The following is a 17,633-nucleotide window of genomic DNA, read 5'->3' on the forward strand; positions in this document are numbered from 1 at the left end:
CTGGTTATGGCACGTTTATGGTTTTATGTTATATATTTTACAGTTTTATGTTTCTCTGTTTAGGGCTTGTTATGAAACTATACCTGTAATGTTTTTCGAATTTGTACTTTGGTTTTTGGTTAGCATAGTTAGCTTGCTCAACTGCTTCGGTGTTGCTAAATCCTTACTCTCTGGTCCAGGAATGTAATTTAATATAAGCCAGGTCTGTCACTATTGTTTACATAAATCAGGCACGAATATTTTTTCATATATTGTAAGTTACCCTGGATTAGAGCACCTCCTAAATAAATGCAATATAATGTGACATAAGGTAAATATAGGCTCAGACAGGGAAAGGCTGCTTCAGACATTATGCAAAATGCATGTTAAACATGGGTCAGTGACTCAGCAGGAAAACACACTGTAAACCATACTGCAGAAGGACAGTGTGTCACCTACAGGTATGACCAAAGAAGGTGCAATGAAATTCTGATTGTAGGTGGGGTTGAACCACTGGAAAAATTACCATCTGGAAGGAGAATTTATGTATGACCTACTTTAATATAATCTCGACGGTGTTCAGCACAGCACGGAGGAATTTAATCTAGGGGGAAACAGGTTGGTCAGGTAAAAATAAATCAACAGTGTTCAGTTTACATGCTTGAAACACACAAAGGCTCGCCCAAGACGCAACCGAGAAAAAAAAAAAACAGTGATTATTTGAGGGCTGAAGACTGGGGAATGTATGACACCATCATCTACACACAGATACCGGCGTGGTGAAGTATTTCAAAGAACTGCCATCATACCCGAGAGGTACAGTAGCTGGTTTGATTCGCTGAAGGCACTGCTGTTGTGACCATGAGTGAGATAGAACACGAGCAGATTCAGTAAATGTCCAGTTGTATAGCATGCAAACCGTGCAAGTTTTTTTGCGCGCGAGGGGCATTCGCACGCAAATGAACAAGGCAGCAACGCTCCTCACACAAGCTGCTCAAAAAGAGACGCTGTTTTTGGTCGCTATATTGACAAACAATTTCCGGAATAAGTTAGAAAAGCGTAATAGCCAAATTCTCGAGCGATGTTTCATACAGGCTACATGGACACTGCGATACGATTCTTGGAACAAACCAGAAAACCGCACAAGAACGATCTCTGCCCAAAGTGTGAAAGGCGAAACAACGACAGTTTGCTACGAACCCTAAGCTTATAAAATAACATAAATACTGTTGACATGTTTTAATGACATATTATGAACAGTAGCTTTGAAAATGTAGCCTACATCAATTCTAGTTTGCGTTGTACGAAAGAAAAAAAACAAAACGTAGGCTATATATTTTTTTCTTTATTTATATTTCATAAGAAGTAGCCCTCCCCCAAAAGATACATAAACAGGATTAATCACCTTCAGCAGCACAATAACTCCTGGAAGCAAACGTTAACATGTTATTACTATTTCTCGTCTGAATAAAGTAAATGTTCCTACATTTTCAGCATTTTGTTTATTTCGATTTGACATTTATTGAGGATTTCTGACACAATTAAACAAATAATAATAATAATTATTATTATTATACGAGTGGGCTACAGTGGTTGCCGATATTATTTTCTTCACGAAAATGTTGAGCAGATGCTTCATTAATATGTAACGTATTTGTATACATATTCACTGTTATTTTACAGTTAATAATAGCTTAATTAATCAATTTAGATATCGCAATTAATTATAAACACGTACATATACATATAATTTAGTAGATAATTTCCAAATCCTTTGCCTGAACATTTGAAATGAAAAGTAACACATGTATAAAAAATAACGAAAACGCAGTAATTAGTACCTTCAAACGTATATCTTATTAATATTTTATATAAACATAAATATTACATCACACAAATTGCTATTTAATTACATTTTTTCCATTACACTGTATGAAGTCGGTGAATTAATTGTGTGTATACAGTAGGCTACTAAAGCGAAACTTAAAACTGGACCTCTAATTTTAAATGCAGTATGCACTTACTGTGCATATTCCTATATAACCCAATCCCACCACAAGTCTAATCGAAATGAATTATTCAGCAATGGTGTGCATATGTCCATTTATCCTGAAATACCTCTTACTTGAAGCCGCCCTGTAAGCTTTCATGTCTCTCTCCAGATAGGTACGAGTCCTGTGGCTTTTCTATGAATCACATGTTTTATAACAAAGTTTTAACAAGTTACAGTTCTGGTCATCTTGCTACATCTGGAGTGACTGGTCAGTTTTTCCTTTTTCTTTTCTTTCGTATTCCCGCCCTCCTCCCTCTCTCCTGCGCTGAAAAGAGGCCTCCGGTCATTGCTGATTAACAAATGTTTTTCTGTTGTGAAGTGTGGGACAATGAGCGATGCCCTGTGACCCCGTGGAGCCTCGACCTCGCGCAGGTTTATTGTGGCGGGCTGGGAAAGGGGCTTTGGTATGGAGACCCCGGGCAATGACCCGCGCACATCCTGCGGTTTCTCCATTCATCCCTGGTCCAATGCAGTCGCCGCGCAGTTCCCATTGTTTCAAATGCAACAATGGCTTTTTTCTAAGGGAAAGTAAGCTCTTTAACAGAAATTATTTTATTGTTGTTTCCCAACATTTAGCTAACTATTTTCACTCCCCTTTACGCGTTTGCTCCAAGTCCCCATTTTGAGATTGCTGCTGTGGTGTTAACCGGTCGAAATTAACGCCGTATTTTTAATCTGAAGAAGAATTTCGATGCCAAAACTAAAGGAATACCCTTTTGCTCTCGTGCGTCAAACAGACAAATAAATTCGAACATCATTCGTTTGATGCTAAAACGGCAACGAATAGGTTACATTTTGGAAGAGAAAATTAGCACTGCAGACTTATAACATTGCAGACTTATTGTAGATTCAGTGGGGTAACCGACTTAAAGGAGCGTAATGTGGTCCAGCATGCTTTTTTTTTTGCATTTTTATTCGAACACCTCGTGTTGTTGTTTTTTATTGTAGAGAAATGTTGTCTACTTTCCATATGCGAGGACCGTTTGAAAATGTATGAAGCTGAACCTTGTTTGGCATCCTAGCAAAATGAAAAGAAATAGTCCGCATATTAACTTCCCTTTGATGTCCCCTATGTCTTATCCTCGTTCATTTCAGCATACAGTGACACTGCTGAATACGTGCAGAGAGGAACACTATATAGGCCAAACAAGCGTCATGTATGCTTTCCGTGTGCCAATTCCACACACGCTCAAGGCATGGTTCTCCCTGTCTCTCTCTCTCTCTCTGTCTTACATGTGAGATCAGTAGTTTTGTATTTTCTTAGAATGTATTTACATGTTTGTCTATGCAATTTAAAAATACATATAAAGCTGCTATAGTGGGAAAACCAATTCTGATTTGACACTAGGTGTAAGAGAAATACTAAATCAAGAGAGTGAATATGTTATGACGCTTTCTAAAATAACTGTTTAGATCCAAACCTAAGACCGCCTTTTAAGTTTTTTTTTTTTTTTTTTTTTTGACATGCCATGTAATGATATTCGCATACAGCGCTCAGTCTTCACCTTTTGAAACCAAGAGGAATGAATCGGAAAATACTACCCTATAATTAATACATCATTACATTACATCACAGTTTGCTTGCGAGTATAGGCTAAATGCAAGAAGTACGAGATTGTAGGTGCGAATCTCTAAATGTATCAGACATGAAAGAAAACTTGGTGAGACGGAAAAGGCCTACCACAGAATAGCACGGAAAAGCTAAAGCTTTGGGCTATTTCTGCGTGTATTTAATGACGTTTTTCCAAAGAGAGTTGTCAGTGTGTATGCCAGTTGCCAGGTCATACCGAACAGGCAGAAGCTCTCGGTATATTCGAGGCCAGGCTTGACGCAGTACTGGATACACTCTATTCTGCTAGGTAGGGGACAAGGGGCGAGCTTTGATGGGATGAATGGCCTACTCCCGTCATCGCGCATCCTTATGTAGCCTACTTGCGCTCTTAACATGGACTGAAACATTACTCAGCCGTGGCGAGTTCCATTATTCCTCCTCTTGAACCTGAACGCACGGGAAGCACAGTCATTTGTTGTCAGAGCGTCGTTGGGCTTTTTTATTTTTATTTTTTAGTCTCTTCCAACATTATACCCAGTCCATTTTATTGTAAACAGATCACGTGATCGCCTTTTGTAGTTAAACCACATGCCAGCCTGCATGTAAGTGTCGGAATATGAAGAAATTGATTTCACTTTCACAAAATAGGAATACGAAATATCAGGCTATTCAAAATGTTCATATAATCGTGCTTATAGTGTGGTTCACATACATGGCCTACACGTGTCGATGGATACAGTGTTGACAGTTTTTGTAGCCAATTATAGTGAATAACTTGCATTATCTAATATCCAATATGATACTGAATTTATATTTTTCTCATCTCCTGGCATACAAGATTATGATTTAATTATGGATCATTTTTAGGAAACGCATGTTATTAAAACTGTCAAACGCAATACTTAATGCAGAGATAAGAGCAGCCTGCATTGGGCAATTTGCTGTTAATAAACTTTATATTGGATAAATATACGAGACGAAGCAATGGAACAATGTAACAAATGGCATGTAGCCTATTATTAGGAGGCTCAATTTACAGTGATCTTTCTGTCCGTTATCCGACAGTGTCAGAATATCCACTCTACAACACATTTAAAGCATTATTTAGGCTATAGAGATAAACAATTAATATAAGACTTTATAATATTAAAAAAACATTGTATTAATTTTCAATTTGAATTGTAATTTCTGATCCCTCTGTACAGAATGAGTCGCCTAGTTGCTTACTGGTAATGATACTGTAGGCTATACTGCATTGTGTGCGTTAGTTTTAGGGGAGGGGGTGGCAGAGCGAGATTTAACTCATTGTTATGCAGGGCCGAGCTGCCCACCCACTTTTAAAAAAGAAAAAAAAATTCAGTCATGCTTTGCCGCGACACCCGAATACTTCACAAGCAAATGGAATCTGCAGCGAGCGAAACATGGACTGTGCTTTTCTGTCTGCGATTTCAGACATTATGTTCACGCCGGAAGCGAAACACGAGTAATTATCGTACTAATCCTTCGTCTAAACGAAACTGATGCCGTTCAATGTGGATTGTTAATCGGGCAAGATTAGCCTACAACGTGCGATCGTGTTTTGTGTCGACCATTAAACGACAGCCCGTAAGTATGGATGATTTACAGACTATTTTTTCAAATATGGGATACATTATATATACTTCCAACGATGCTTGTTTGTTCCCGTTTTTCGACAATAACTAACAGTTAGTAACCTATGTGCTTGCCTCTCTAGCTGCTCATTTTCAGAATACCAGCGGGGTAACGCAACGTGTCTCTCAAGTTATAAACGCCCTTTTACGGGATGCGGAGACTGACACGCTGCACGTCTGGAGAGCAAGAGTATTCCCCCTAAAATTATTTAGCGATGACCACCTAACTGTCTCCGCACGTGCAGGGTAAGGTAGTTACATAATCCACAGCGAGGCCACGGCCGCTGAGATGCAGAGGCATTGCAGCACTACTGAATAGCCTAGCTTCGTGTTCCTTTGGACAATTCCATAGTCTTCGTGATCGTGCCCAATGGAATTATACAATTCTCTGGTAAATTGTTATATTTTCTGAAAGCAATGGCACATGTTCGGGGTTGTTTAAAAATGGGCTTTATTTACTGAGAGGAAGGTGTTTAACGCAATAATAGCGCTTTAAACCTTCCTATTTTTCCTGTGTGTTGTTCTCCTTATACGAGTTTACTTAACTTCCTAATTGAATTATTCATAATCTTTTTCAAAACTACCAGAGCATCAAAACAATCTTACATAGGCCTATGAAAGTAATTTATAATGCGATTATATACCAGAGGATGTATATATAATACCATTATACTTGAATTGCTACCACCACTGCAGAAGTTGCCTATTCATTTTCTTATCGTACGTGAAATTGCCGTTGTCTTTCATAATAATTTTGCATTTACATGTGACGAATTGTCCAAGCAAAACATAACTAAGTTACTGATATGTTTAAACAATATCCTGAATATGAGCGATATTTAGTCAAGATCTCAGAGGATTTGGCTTTGCAAAATGCAAGACACACTTGCATTTACATTTTAGGAATTTTGTACCAGTGGTGTACGGAGTGTTGTCTACACGGTTTTCCAGTATGGTCAACGACAGTCCCTTAATGAATACAAGCTACACTGTCTCTTATCAGGGATTTCTCTTTGTCACTAATTCTGTAGCCCAGTTGCACTGGTGGGTTGGAAGGGAAATTATATTAAATATTTTTCATTTTCAATGCTGTGTTTATTCATCTTTTTCTAAAAGAAAAATATAACTATAACGTAGGCCTATATATATTGTTTTTTGTTTTCATTTGAATTAAAAGTACAATTTTCTAGTATCTCTGGCAATAGTGTGTGTGTGTGTGTGTGTGTGTGTGTGTGTGTGTGTGTACGTGAGCGAGAGAGAGAGAGAGTGCCAGCGCGCGTGTGTGCCCGCGCTCTCGCTTGTGCGTGCGTGCGCGCGTGCATGTACGACTATAGTCCTCTTCAAAACCTTGGACAGCGAAATGTAGTAAAACTGTGGCTAAGTAGGTCACAGTAGCACTTTTCGACTTAGTCATCACACAAGAGTGTGCACGCGTGTATGAGCGAAAGAGGAAGGAAGATTTACATTCGTGAAGGCTAATTATATTACTGTGAGACAATGTAAACCCTTTTTATGCAAGCTGCGTCTCAAGATGTCGCCTCTGACTAAAACTAAAGCAGATTTTCCTTGCTGTATTGAAACATGTTTGATCTGTGGGCACGCAGCTACTATGAATATTTAAGAAAGCGAAAGACCAAAGACAAGGATAACGTGAGAATGCATTTGTGCACAGAAGTAATCGACTAAATACAAACATAATTAGAAATTAAATTACACGGACGATTTCGTTTGTCCGAATGGATTTCAAGCATTCTCCAAATTACAACAGGTGAGGCACAGCCTGTTAAGGTCGAAATGAGGATTTACACGCACGCGCTTTAGTTTCAAGGACACAGAGAGATGATCAGGACTTTGGTAGCAAACATCTGTCTGCCTCGTGACGTCACCGACCCCCCATGTAATCCTCTTTTTGCTGAAGGCAGATGCCGTATTTGTTTGGCCGGAGAGCCATTAATCTCAAAGTCTGGTTTAGCGCACAGGAAGAAAAGACTGCAGAGTAAACCGGTGCAATTTAAAGACAGAAAAATGGAAATACATTTACGCATTTTCGTCGGCCCCAAAATTAACTACAGCGAGGAGAATGCGCTATGCTGTCGGTTGACTGGTATTATGTGGGAATTGGACGCGGTTCTTGAATTTGAGAGCCCACTCTGGAGAAAGAATGCAAACTGCTACGCAGCCACATTTTAACGACTCGCTTTGCATCGTAGTTGCGAGGGCCTGTTGCCAATCTGTTTTCTTTTCTTTGATCTCAGTTTATAATTTTCTCTCTTTCTGTCAGCGTTATTTCAGATCGTGTGCATGTTCGTAGGGAAACGAACTGGTGGCGCTTTGTCGAAAATTCAGCTTCTAAAATGACACTCGTTCTCTCGTTCTATGGAATTGATGCAACGCCTGGTAGAAAATATATTCAAAGCATACCAGTGTCTTTGTTAGCATTTGTAGTGTCGTTAATTGCACCGCTTTTGCATCTGACTTGTACGTTTTTGTGTCTGTCTCTCTGTAGGTGCTTGAACGGACGTGACTGAAGGCTATCGCCGTTATTTCGCTGTCAACGCAGACATCCTTTGAAGGAGATGAAACGGACCGCCCCTTTTCACCCAGGCTGGATTCTGGCTTGCAGTCGTTTTTAATCGAGCACCAAAATCCAGTGTTGGGGACTATTTTAACCCTATGTGCTGAAAGTGCATTGCGTAAATGAATGATCAACCAAAGCGGTTGGACGCTTAAAGCTGTTGGTTGCATTCGGCTTTGAAAATCAAAGGGCCGCACAGAAGAGATTCTACCTGCGTTTGCTGAATATTTTAAACGAAATTCCAGATGGACTTTCAGTGTCACTTGGGATAGACAAATGTATTAAGTTCGACCTCTACGGAAATAAGATAATGTCTCCTCACTGTACCTCGAAGAATTAATAAGAGACTGCGTGGAAGAGTCACGGAATGCCTGCGGAGATTACGCCTCAGGATTAGCAACCCACGTGCATTTTTGTGTGTTTCCTCATGCTTTTAAAAATACAGTATCAAGCAAATAGGGACAACGCCGCAGCGCTTGATGTTTACACGCTTTGCCTCGTGATCTGAGGCTCGCTCTCCGTGTTCACAGCGGACCTTGATTTAATGTCATACAATTAAGGCACGCGGTGAATGCCAAAAGCGAGGCCTTCAACCTCCTGCACGCTCCATTTAAACCCCACGACGACAACAACAAAAGAAGCTAGAGAAAATGAAAATACACATAAATATCATCTCCATTTTAATATAATTCTTTGTGAGAATAGTATGCATCTAGACTGGCATTTTAAGAACCAAATAGGGGTGCATGATTCGTTCGTATATGTAGCATTGCGCTGTTCAAATAATGAATGAGAAAATTGTGAATTGTTATGTATGGTCTAATTTACTATTGAAATAAGAACCGTACGGTTGAACCGAGCTATACAGACAGGTTCTGTAGGCACGAAAGCGCTGTCCGCCTCTCTTGGTGCTGAACTCATTCCGTTGCAGTACAAATGTTTTTCGGACCAATTATGTCAACTACGACTGGGAAATAACCGCGAAACAACCTACCGCGTAAGTACACAGGTTAGAAAAAATAACAGAAACACCACCTAAATAACAATTAGAACGGCTTCTACGCGTGCGAGTCATATTAGGTTTAATGTCACCTGAAGCCGAATAAACACCTTTGGTGAGCCAGTCTCCAGAAAGTACATTGTGAACTTCGCAAAGCGGGTAGGCATATTTATGGAATTTCGCTATAAATAGTTTCCAAGGCTAATGCACAAAGTTGCATGACGTGATGTAAGGAGCCCAAAACCATCGGAAAAAGGAATATGGTCTGATGAATCATTTTTTGCTATTTTTGTTCTGTATCTGGACCTTTTATGTTTATGTCAGGAGAATGCTGTAGTAAGCCTCCAACCCACAGTGTCTGTTGCTAAATGTTAAACACAGTGGTTGATCTGTAATGATATGAGTAGCCATCTCATAAGAGTCATGGGTCTGATGATTTCTCTGTATGGTCGTATAGTGACAAAGGACTATGGAGCCATTTTACAAGACCAGATACAACTTATGGTGCAAATACTCTTCCCTCATGATGTGCCCATATTCTAAGATGATAATGCCCCCATACACACTGATAAACAAGAACTGGAGGCTTTCCTTCTCGAAGAATGGTGTAATATCCCACTACACTCAGTTCAAATCTAATACGACAGCTATTGAAGAAGGACTAGAGCTATTCTAAGGGCAAACTCTTAATTTAAAACTTGAAACTCGTGTTAAGCGTCTCCATTATTTTTTCAGCCCCTGTATTTGGCCTAAAAGTAACACTTAGAAAATGAAAGTTTTAACCCCCAGCAAGATGAGAAAACACATGCAGCCATTTAAAGTTGTAACAGTCATGCGCTATGGCAACAGTGCCTATAGACGTTAAAAATCATAATTTGCATTAATTTCATGTGTGCTAAAATATCAATTAGCACATTTGTATTGCAAAGGAAATAAGATCTAGACAAGAAATTAAATTATAACACAGACTGACAAGTAATCAAAAAATTCAATTTTATGTGTAACGTGGAAATATATCAAGTGCTAAACCGACCTCTAACTATAATTCCGTTCCTTGTTGGAATTTTTTTGTTGAGTCTACTGCCTCCTAGCGGTAGTTGATAAAAGTACATTTAAGTCGATCGTAGGACCAGCATGAAATAGATACTCCAGCCTCTAGTGCTAGCAGGGCTACAGTTGCTAGAACAACTGTTAAGAATAATAACAATAATGATTATAATAATAATAATTATTATTATTATTACAAGAACTATATTTTTTATATGCATGTGTGTGTGTTAATGCAACAACTGTAACAACTGAGGTTTATTTGTTTGGCCACCTGGCAACACAATTCTAACAATAGGTGCAAAACTCTCCAGCATTCTCATGGCACAATAAAAGATTATCCTCTGTCTCACTGCGTCTCCTCTGTCTCATGTCTCTCCATGTTCCTCATTGGCGATGGCCAGAGCATGAAGCACTGGCACTGCCGCAGTCTGCCATGCAAAGCACGTGCTCTTCATAGGATTCATTAAAAAACAGAAAAAGTGGGCTAGCATATTTTGGTAAATGCATATTACCTTTTCTAAGATGACCATTACATCACATTACATCACAAAAGGTGTCCCACACATGTAATACGTGAGACATCAATTTGTGAAAGTAGTCATACACTGATAAACACTATATAATGGTGACACTCATCTGCAGATTAATGAAGTTATCATATATTTGATCTCTGAAAGAAAGGCACAAACCCAACTTGTCCTATTCCTTCATTCAGCACACTGTGGTCACACTCAGGTCACATGGCCCTGCAGTGTGTGATAAGTGCAGAAGTGATAAGACACGGATAATGACTTGTGGTTACTGCAGAGGGTTGTTTTTTAGTTTTTCTTCACTTCAAAGCTATTTCATAAATGCAGTTAAGCAAGGTGCAGAGAAATATACACTGTAACAAATGTGGAATGTGTACATCTGAATATGACCCAAACTCTATGACTTTCATTCATTGGTGTGAGAATGTCTCTTATAGGCATCTGGCCATTTTATCAAATATAATTTTTCAGTTAAAATATAGTTTTGGAGGCTTATAACGAAAAAGACTGATCAAAAATAAAACAGAGCACATTCCACATAGGACTTACAAATAAGCCCGTGATCTTTCATGGGTACACATAAATATTAATGGATATGCAAGTGCTCATTCCCATTGTTCCCCTCATCAGTTGATCTGAATTTATTTCTCCATGGTACTTATATACCCAGGTAATTATGTAAATTAAGCAGGGTCCTGATGTTGTAAAGTAATGCATTCAGCTGTGATTTGCATATAAGCAAATTAGGGATCATAATTGCCAAATGCAGTTTTGTTATGTGGTGTCTTAATACATACAAATAAGTGACTATGACCTTTTCTTTGCTGTAATTAAGGGCACTTTTTTAAAAAGACCTGCCTAGGATTTATTTTTACAGATATCACACTTTTTGGCTGGTTTTTATCAATAGCGACACTTTAAAAACCTAAATCGCTCATCACTTTAATGCTTCTGTCAACATTCAATATATTCCTTGTTAAATATTCAGTTTGTTTCAACAAAAAATGTTGAGCTAGCTGTTAAACAAATGTGGGAAATTACTATAATTCCTTTTTGATTTTAGTCATTCATAAAAGCTAAATACAATGAAAAAGTATTACACTGAACAAGAACATATCCAAAAGTATTCGTTAAAAACAAACAGATGCAATCAATGTTCCATGTAGGACAGAATAACATATTAACCCTAAGTTTGGAATGTCCTGCTATGATTAGCCTATATTCATTTCTGCAAGCCCCCATTTCAGTTTTTGGGAGAGCAGACAAGCACACGCTCTCCTGCGAAGCACAAGTGTCCTCCGCCATTTCTCTTTACTCCACCAATCAAGCGCACTCCCTCACTGAGTCAGAGGACGGCGGTTCACGTGCACGCTCACGCAGACATCTGACGGTTCGCAAGTGCAGGATGAGACATGGACGCCCCACCAACTGTAATCCCACCCTCACCCTGATGACGCTAGCTCCTACCGCCAAGTATGCCCTCAGCCACTGCTGCTGCAGCTTTCCTAAATATTCATACACATCATGGGCTTTACAGAAAGCATTTAAAATTATGTTTATACATCATATGACAAAAACTATCTGGACACCCCTTGGTCTCGGGCTGCTCTTCATGGTTTGGGCTGGACGCCTTAGTTCCAGTGAAGGCAGATCTTAATGCTACAGCATACGAATACAATCTTGACGATGCTGTGCTTCCCCAACAGTTTGGGGAAGGTCCTTTCCTATTTCAGAATGACAATGTAAATTAAGCGTTATTCTTAAAAGCGCTAACACAGTGCACTTCATGCGCAGCCATCAAAGAATGCAATACCTCCATAACCAGCAGATAATTAATTTACCATATAGCATAAACATTATGTAGATACGAGATACGATCACATCCACACCAAAGTGGGATTTTATAATTAACTACTCAGTAGTAGTTTTCTGCGTGAGCCACTATTTAATCTACAAATCGATCGTGAGACCATTTCATGAGAGAAACTCCAGGACTCAACCCAGTCACCACAGCCGTGTGATAGGAGTTAGACCGAGCAGTTCGAAGGCTGGGGATTTGGTTGCCTGCTAACTTCCGTACTGCCATCTTGTGGTTTGATGTAGTTACTGCAATGTGAAAATGACTTCACATTTATTTGTCATTCCTGCGGTCTGTAACATTTACATTTACAGGAATGGGCAACACTCCGCTGCTGTACGTGCACAGCTCCATCCAACAGCTCACTGTCACTGACAAAGCGGGATCCTCCAGGGTAATTTGGGCTTCTTGTCAAGACAGCGTGATGCACAGCACAGATTGAGAAATTCCATCTCAACCTAGGAAGGCAAAACCCTGAAAAGCAGCATGATGCTTTTAACCAACAGTGAAATGATTCTATCAGTAAGGGAAAAGGTCCCCCTCGCAAAAGAGATTTCTATTTCAATAGGGTATTCCTGGTTAAATAAAAATAAAGAAAAAACCATGAACGCTATAATGGTGTGGTACCCAAACTGTGGCAAAATATAGTCCAAGAGTTCTTTCATGGCTGTTGTTTGCAATTGTACTATGCTGTATCATATTTTATGCTGAGTGCTGCAACCTCTTGGCCAGTGCTCCCTTGAAAAACAAAGTCTCTCAATTGGACTCATCTGGATAAATGTAAACAGACACACACTCAGCCGCTGTAACCCCAAGGCTAAAACTAATGCTAACTGTAACCACATTTGATAGGTTTAGCTGGAAGCATGTCACATCTAGAGACAGGCTGGCTTGGACAAGCTTGCATGTTTTTGAACGCTGGGCCTCTGGCATTTGCAGCAGATAATTATTGCCACTAGATGGCGATTTCAGCCAATATGGTCTTTCTTGAGACATATAATTAAATATGAACAAACTAACTTTATCAACAGTTTATAGAAATTCTTATTTGTAACGCCAAAAATGTGTTTTGACACATTTTGTGAACAGACCATCTGAGTGGGCAGAGAGAGAACAGCAGGAGTTGGCATCCTTGGCTGGTTCCTCTGCAGTTGAACGTGGCTTCAGTTATATCCATTTATAGTCACTAAAAAAGGTGTTATTTACAATCTAAATCAACTTTGTAAAATTTCACGGCTTCTCTTGGGAGTATTACTATTGGGGAATCTATGCCTTAGGACTTCTGAATCAAATTAAAGTATTACTGGAAGGTCTTCCTTCAATACACTAGCTTGGTCAGAGTGGTTTTGAAATTAAACATTTGTTTCTAAGCCTTCAGGCTGTACTCATCTTACTGAACTGTACAGAGATCAAAGGTGGGTCCATTTTTGCATGGGTCTTGAACAACAAAATGGGTCTTAATTAGGTTTTATTAACAGAGAAATAACAGCAGAGTTCATAGCAGCGAAGACAGAACAAGTTAAAAACAATCATTAACTATTCTCATAAATAGAGGAGATAAGAGGGTACATAAACGTTCATGAAATTCTGCTGGGAAGTCAAATTAATCAAATCAAATCAATTTTATTTGTATAGGGATTTTTACAGAGAACTGTCACAAAGACACTTTACAGAGTAACAGAAGAATAGCAAGAAACAGACAAAGAGTAAAAACCTGGCCTGAACCCCCAAAATATGAAGCACATGAGGTACAAAAAAACTCCCATTTGGAGAGAAAAACACCAAATGATGGTGAGAAAAAACTCCCAGATGGGACAAAACCCAGCAATACAGAGGGAGCCCACCCTCCACTGGTCTGGTGTAAAGCAGAGGTAATCGTCTGTGCCAGGTGATCGGTTGTTTACTAGAGTATGCAGTTTTCCAGACCTTTTCTTCAGAGAGCAGCAAGATTGAATAGTTTTTTTCTGGGCTGGTGTTAGCTGAGGTCAGTCCAGCTGTCCAAAATTGTTGTCTTCAACTCAGGCTTTCTGAAAACACTGTTTAAGTACATGGAGCTGTGCACAAAAATTATTTTATCTTCATCAATATGAGTTATCATGGATGACTTCTTATCTCATTGAATTAATGTTTGAAGGAGTTTTTGCATTTTGCACAAAATTTAAATTAATCTGTTTCAGTCTCTATCAGCAAACTTTGTTTGCTTTTAAAAATACCACAACAGAAGAATAATAAGTATTTCTCAGATGAATGGTTTGCGTAGTTATAAATTAAATTATTAAAAATACTTCCCTCATGGATTACATTGCTTTTTCTTGTATGAGTTCTCCAGTTTTATAAATGAAATTGGAAATGAATATATCTATATGGTCAGTTTTCAGACTCTGCTTTGGTTGGGTGACAAATACTTCCCACTATCAGTGACCCAAAATCAGTGACTAGTATTGAGGAGACGTTCTTCTTCATCTGTATGAAATGTTTCAAATGCATTTAAAGTATGCATTTCAGAGACTTTTCACCTGAATCAATTCTCAGATGATGATATAAACAAGATAAGCGACTGTTGAAATCCCCACACTTGTTTACCGTTTACTCGCCATAAATATAAACATTTTACCCAGAAGGGATGAATTATTGTCTCAGTAATATTCCAAGCTCTGAACAGCAAGAGCAACAACGGGCATTAGAAAATCTTCATTGACAACCAGAATCTGTGTTTTTCATTTTGCGCGCTTCACGTATTTTGGCCAACATTCCCCGTGGGATATAGGCTAGCTGTTATATGCACATCATGGCGCGACGTAAACACGTGTGTGACTTACACGCTTAAACATCTATCTCGCAAGTGAGAAAGAAAAATTCAAACTAAGGAGCATAGCTTACCTGTATTCGCCAAACCTGCGTTGCTGTCCCTCGGTCTGGCTGAAATTTTTTGTCAAATCGTCTGTATGTATTAATATAAATCTTACTCTGTGACCAATTCACAATATACCAAACTAAGTTTCTTCCTCCATAGCATTCGAACTGCAAACGACTTCAAACTTCTTCTTCCTTGATGTTTATTACGTTCATTTAACCAACTTATGTGTACATTACCGCCACCTACTGCGCTGGAGTGTAGAGACAAGAAGGCAGGCTACTCAAAATCTTAGTGGCTAAGTTTGCCCACTCAATTTTGTTTGTTAACCATGAGAATTTAAAATCTTCCTGTTATAAATTTTCTGATCTTTGCACCTTTGCTGGCAAAGTTCAATCAATGTTCACATGTTCCCAGTCAGGGGCATCATAATGGGGGTAATAGTGGAAGTGCTTACCCAGGGCCCCAAGGGGGTGGGGTCGGACAAGGCCTGGGCTAAAACATTTGCTTTCGGAAGGGGGCCCACAGAGACTGCATTTTAAAAGGACCCAGAATTTCCTGCTATACCCCAGTTCCTAGTACCCACATATAAATTAGATTTCAATGGCTATCGATCCTCTACACATAACAAATAAACAGAACATAGTCCACAACCTCAGGGCCCTGGGGTGCATTGTGAGTTAATTTGATCCTGTGTGTTCTATGTGTATTCTAACTAAGAGGATATCCTCACTCCCGTTCATCATTGTAACTCGTGTTACTACTACTCCATTCTGCAGTCTCCATAGAGATGTTCCCCTACTCTCCATAGCCCACACGTCCGCCATTACATCTCCACACAGGCATCGGCTTTTGGCCTCGGCGCCGCCTCTGCCACCGCTAAGGCAGTCATTAATGTCAACCTGCCTCACTTTAACGGCTGCTTCAGCCAGCCTACCGGACACTGCATTCCTCTGGACCCTGAGAGACGAAAGCTGAAACCCATGTGGACCTCAAGCCCGTCAGCGGTTTCTTCAGTCTAAGTGCGTGAGCCATATCCAGCACTATGTCTTATCCACCATGTGTTCTCCACATGATGACTTGAAAGAAGCAGCAGTGTAGTATAACAGGTAAAGAACTGGACTTGTAACCTAAAGGGTTGCATGTTCGATTCCTGGATAGGTCGCCACTGTTGTACCCTTGAGCAAGGTGCTTAGCCTGCAGTGCTTCAGTATACATCCAGCTGGATGCACTGTAAACGCTATGTAATAGTTGTGTAAGTCACTCTCAATAAAAGCATCTGCTAAATGCCTGTAATGTAATGTAATGTGAAATGGTGTATGCCCTGCAGGGCCACTGAAGAATCAGAGCAAATTATAACTCTATCACGGCCTTATGTACGCCTTTCAGTACAATGTCAGTACTCCACTGTGCATACAGATAAATTGTTTTTCTTTCAGCTATATTACATCTGTCTTGTAGCTGAATACATTAATTTTTTTCACCATGGTACTGCTTCTTTCTTCCTGAGCCTTTTTTTCTACAGGACTGTCACCCTAGTGACCTGTCTGGTTATTACGCCCAGCTACATCTTCTTCTGCGTCGACCATACGTAAGTTTGTTTTTACAAAGCCTATCAAACCTTTAAATGTATTTTTATGTTTAATGTGCATTCTTGAAATAATATCCACTTAAAGGTTTAATGAAAATATACTATCGGTCTTTGCCCAAGTTTATATGTAGAAGCTACTGCAATAATGACCGCCCACCTTGCACATGAGTGACAACATTCTTTGAGCTTGTTATTGCAGAAATTTGAACGACTGCAGTAGAGCAGTGGATCCCACGTGCCTAACGTTCCAGTTAAAAGATGACCAAACGGCTGAGATCACGCCTACATAATTCGGCTCGGTGGAGACTTGTATGAATCTGTATTACAGATATTGTGCCCGCCCACTTCGATCTGGTATCAGTAAAATAGTTTAACCTTATGGGGAAATGAGAATTTTAATTCGAATTTATAATTTTCAAAAATTATCTAATTTGGTTCACATTACATTTTAATTAGTGGTTATAATGAAAAGAGTCTCGCACCTGGGGCCCAGACTAAGCCTAGCAATTACAAGGGTTTTAATGAAAACCTTATCTTTGTGTTCACAAGAATCGGGGTAGGTTACCTTTACTCGAAGGTCCGGTAAAATTGATTTTACAAACCTGGGTCAGGCTACATACTACAACAGAAAGGTTCTGCCTTTCAATGTCCATATTTAATAAACCAGAAAACAAGAGCACCATTAATATGCCGGCCTTCAGTTAAAACCACCGGTGGCAAGAGGTGTCAAATTAAAAATCTAATTCGAAATAAGCACTGGTGGTTAATCCCGTTTAAAAAGACAGCTGAAAATGACTTTTTTCTCAGACAAATCCTATATGCAGCGTTGTAGGCACTCATTCGTACTCACTGAGGGGGAAAATTTCGCCACATGTAACGCTAAAGGCATTTGTCAGACTACCAACAGACCCCTGGCAAACACACACAGTCAGCTGCCAG

The sequence above is a fragment of the Anguilla anguilla genome, chromosome 8 (genome assembly GCF_013347855.1).
Source record: "Anguilla anguilla isolate fAngAng1 chromosome 8, fAngAng1.pri, whole genome shotgun sequence".
Taxonomy (NCBI): Eukaryota; Metazoa; Chordata; class Actinopteri; order Anguilliformes; family Anguillidae; genus Anguilla; species Anguilla anguilla.